The following is a 5,075-nucleotide window of genomic DNA, read 5'->3' on the forward strand; positions in this document are numbered from 1 at the left end:
CCCACTCTGATACTTTATAAAATTGGAACTATCAGGCATTGCCAAATATACACTACCACATGTAAAATAGATAGCTGGTACACAGGGAGCCCAGCCTGGAGCTCTGTGATGCCCTAGAGGGTGGGATGGGAGTGGAAGGAGGCTTAAAAGGGAGAGGAGATATGTATAATTATGGCTGATTTGCAGTTGTGGTAGGGTAGAAACCAATACAACATTGTAAAGCAGTATTCCTCCAATTAAAAAACAAATTTAAAAAGAAAGATTGGAACTATCACAACTAAAAGTTTTGAATCTAATTCATATGCATTTTGATGAAGGAATTTTTTTTCTCATTCTCTTAATTTAGCCAGCATTAACATGGTAGAGTGTCAGAGTGAGTGGGTTCAAAAATCTATATACTGTAACTTTTAAATACTGTCTCAGAACCAACATAATCAACTACTTTGATTTTGGGTTGATGCATTATTTTAAACAATTACATATTTTTAATTAGGCTATATATATATTCCTCTCATTTCAGTTTTCTGCATTTTTAGCCTCTTTACTCTTCATTAACTACCAGAATATGCTCTCTTAAAGGCTGGGCAGTAGTAGAAGACAGAAAACTCATCTGGGATTTTCCTGATGTGGCTGCCACAGTCTTCTGATTAACAACATTTGTATGATGCTTGGGAGACCCAGGTTCGATCCCTGGGTCAGAAAGATCTCCTGGAGAAGGGAATGACTACCCACTCCAGGATTCTTGCCTGGGGAATTCCATAGACAGAGGAGCCTGATGGGCCACAGTCCATTGGGGTCGCAAAGAGTCAGACACAACTGGATTCCTAACACTTTCACTTTTCTTTTGTGCAAGCATTTCCTTTAAGCCTCACAGATCCCCTGAAAGGGGCTGCTATTATTCTTCATTTAAGATGTAGTCACTGTGCCTGGTTGCCTGGTGAGTTGGGTCAGAGCCAGAGTCAAGCCCAGTGCTTCTCCCCCTACCTGAGCTGTGCCAGGACCTGCTCAGGCATCAATGAACTGCTTTGACCTCCTATTAATTGCTTGTAGGATACACAGCCTTTCCTGAGGCCATCAGCAGGCTTCCTGCAGCTGAAGTTTGTATGGGTCCTTATCTGGAAGGATGCCATGCAAAGTGTGGACTTCTTTCTATCAGCTTCACCTGGAGACTCTTAGAAATGGTTCAACACCTGGTTCGACTCCAGGTCTCTGAAGTGTGGTCTTGAATCTGTGCCTTTGGCATGCCTTCCATGTGTTTCAGCACTCACTACAGTTTGAAAACCACTACTTTAGAAAATTTACTTTAGATTGGCATTTCTCAAACCATGTTCCCTGGAACCCAGTGGTTGTTCCAGTGTTCCCTCACAAGGTCCAGTGAGTTTGGAAAAAGCTGCATCTGTACACCCCTCTTGAAGGGGCAGAATGTATATTAGTTTGTTACTGGGACTTGTTTTTTTAACCCAGCAAGTCCCAGACATATTAGATTATGGAGATTTTTTGGGCAGGGGGCAAGAAAACTTGCCAAACTTTCCAAGGAACACCGTTCCAGGCTGAAGTGGTCTTAGCACAGCTCAAGTATCCCCCTCTCTCTGCAAGAAACGAGGATAGATAACTACCTGAACCTTTGTGGTTCAGGTCTGCCGTGGATCTTTGATGAAGCTTTAAGGTGCCACACTCTCAGGTACAAGCAAGTAAATGTCAACCTCACTGAGACACATTGTATGGACTGCTGCTGCTGCTAAGTCGCTTCAGTCGTGTCCGACTCTGTGCGACCCCATAGACAGCAGCCCAACAGGCTCCCCTGTCCCTGGGATTCTCCAGGCAAGAACACTGGAGTGGGTTGCCATTTCCTTCTCCAATGCATGAAAAGGAAAAGTGAAAGTGAAGTCGCTCAGTCGTGTCCGACTCTTAGCGACCCCATGGACTGCAGCCTACCAGGCTCCTCTGTCCATGGGATTTTCCAGGCAAGAGTGCTGGAGTCGGGTGCCATTGCCTTCTCCGTTGTATGGACTAAGTGCTTTTAATTCTAGAATAAAGAATGGGAATTTCTGTATCTTCTTAAATGAGATAGGCTACCTTACATAGAACATGGTAAGTGTTAAGGGAACATATGACTATCACTTATATATTCATTGACTTCCAGTCACTTTGAGATTTTGATCCTTCTTGCTTTCCAGCTTGGGGATTTTTTCTTCTTCCCTTTTTTCCAAACATTATCTGAAATGATTGTCATAGATTTTGTGAGAATTTTTTAAATTCCTATACGCAGTAGTATATGAAAGCATACCTACTATAATATATAAAAAATACCTGTCTTAAAATCTATCCTAGCAGGTAGAATTGAGCTAAATTCCTTCTGATTTTCATTTAACTCTTATCTATAATATGGCCACATGGTATTGACCCAAGGAACAGTGAGGTGCCTCTGTACTAAAGAAATTTTGGTTTTTCCCACTAGTTCTAATCTAAGAGTACTATACATGCATTATATTTGGTTTTCTTACCTATCATATACTATATTTGTTTACAGGCTATAGAAGGAAATGATTTAAAAGCTTAATAAACATTTTAATCCCCCAAACCTATGCTACTGATCCTACTTTTTAACCAGCTTATTTTATAATTTTATTTGTTTAGGTAAGCTTTTTTTTCTCCCTGAATTGTGTTGCATTGACAATAATAAAAAGGGAACTTTAAAAAAATGAATGGGACTGTCCCCCATTTTCTTCATTTTTATGTACCCCTGGACTCTAGTCAATGGGTTAGTAAATGGACATTTTTTTCTCTTTTTCTAAAAGGAATATACGTGTGCACAGAGTAAAATGTATTCTAACAGAAAATCAATCCCACTAATGACATCTTACTTAGTATTTGAAGAATAAAAGGACCATCAACAATGAAATCCCCAATGAGGTATTTACATCTTCTAAGAAAATAAGCAGAAAATACTTTTAAAGTTGCTGAAACCTGTCTCTCTCAACCCAAAGAAAACCTGTTGGTTAGGTCACCAAACCCAAGCATAAAATATATCCACACAACCTCTTTACAGAGTTAATATGACTGCCAGGGCCAGGCTAAAATACAAAGTCAACACTGAATGAATAATATCTAGACCATAACAAATACTAACAGGTTCATTCCTATCTAACTCTCAAAGTTAAGGTGACTTCACCGAAGGATAATCTTATGACGTGCATTTTTGTACAGTTTCAGAAGTAGGTATGTCCTAAAACTCCTAAAGGACCATAAAGAAGGCTGAGTGCTAAAGAATTGATACTTTCAAATTATGGTGCTGTAGAAGATTCTTGGAAGTCCCTAAGAATGCAAGGAGATCAAACTAAAGGAAATCAACCCTGAATATTCATTGGAAGGACTGATGCTAAAGCTAAAGCTCCAATACTTTGGCCACCTGATGTGAAGAGCGGACTCATTGGGAAAGACCTTGATTCTGGGAAAGACTGAGGGCAGGAGGAGAAGAGGGCATCAGAGGTGAAATGGTTGAATAGCATCACCAACTCAATGGACATGAGTTTGATCAAACTCCAGGACCTAGTGAAGGACAGGGAAGCCTGGCATGATGCAGTCCATGGGATCACAAAGACACGACTTAGCGACTGAACAAAACCCCTAAAAACTCCAACTAGAAAATGGCATCATGGAAATGTGCTATATATAAAAATACATACATATGCATATGTACACATACACACATTAAATATATATACATATTTGATAAATATATTCCTTAAAAATCTAGAAATATATATAGGGTATATACATTTTTATATATGTACACACAAATATATATATATATATATATATATAATGTGTGTGCTTGTATATATATTTTATAATTTTATCTCTGACTTTAAAAGTGTATGTTTCTTTTGATCTAGGACAAAATAAGGTTATAAATCTGATCATGTTGTAGTTTTGTCTTTACATATCAGACGATTTAGAGAGAGAATTAATTCTCAATTATATCTAGCATTCTTAACCTAAATTTTTAATCAAATCTTCTCTCCCTCTCTCAAATTTCCTCATCCTCATTATTTAATTTATTAATCTAAATAAATTAGGTTTATTTATTTACTTATTATTTGTTAGGTTTATCTTTTATTATTTATGTATATAACTTATTTATTATTTATTTGTTAAGTTTATTAATCTAATTCTAATCTGTTTGGCCTCCTATTTTTAACAACTTTCTATCTTTCATGTTTTTAAGTATAATATATATAAAGAGAGATAATATAAGTATACTTATATATAATAAAAACAGGATAATAGCTATTGTTGACTTACATTTTGTACTGGAAGTACTTTGCTCTTCCTCAAGTGGAATCTGAGAGTGGGCTTTTATATGGAAGAGAGGACTTGGGGTCTAGGAAATAAAAGAATGGGCACTCAGATGGAGGGAGCAAGTGCTAAAAGCAGTCTTCTTCATCACATTAATCTCTAGTCAGCTTTGTCCAGGGAAGAACTCTGGTTCTGAACAGGTTCAGGTGGGCAGAGAAGAAGATAAAGGAGAGTCGGTCCTTAGTAGTCAGGCAACTGCCAAATGGGAGTTGAAAATTCAATTGCCCCTAATTCTTCTAGAGGAGGTTCTGGAGCCGGTTGCAACTCAAGAGCTACTGAAGAAAAAATAGGAGCCCTGAATTGGCCCTAGAACTTCTTTGTCTCTTGGAGCTATGACAATGGAAAGGATGATGGATCAGCTTCTCTGGCTAATAGAAAAGCAGTCACACTGAGTTTTGCCCCACAATGGGGAAGAGTTAGATGGGAAAGTTCTCATAGAATGGTACTTTCCACTGTTTATTATCACAAAAGAATTTTCTTATCAAGAGAATATATTTCACATTTGTTTAACAGAGATCAACTCAGTTATAACCACTGAACTCAGACCACATCCAAAACACCTTGCTAAGCTAACTCCAATTAATGATTGATCTCAACCAATTTCATGATTCCTGTCATAGTTGACCAAGCCCTGGTGACACTCAGGATCTTCAAAACCATGAGCTGAGGAAAATCTAACAATAAGGCAAGGCCACTGTGGGAAGAGATCTGCAGTC

Source organism: Bos indicus, chromosome 9 (assembly GCF_029378745.1).
Source record: "Bos indicus isolate NIAB-ARS_2022 breed Sahiwal x Tharparkar chromosome 9, NIAB-ARS_B.indTharparkar_mat_pri_1.0, whole genome shotgun sequence".
Taxonomy (NCBI): domain Eukaryota; kingdom Metazoa; phylum Chordata; class Mammalia; order Artiodactyla; family Bovidae; genus Bos; species Bos indicus.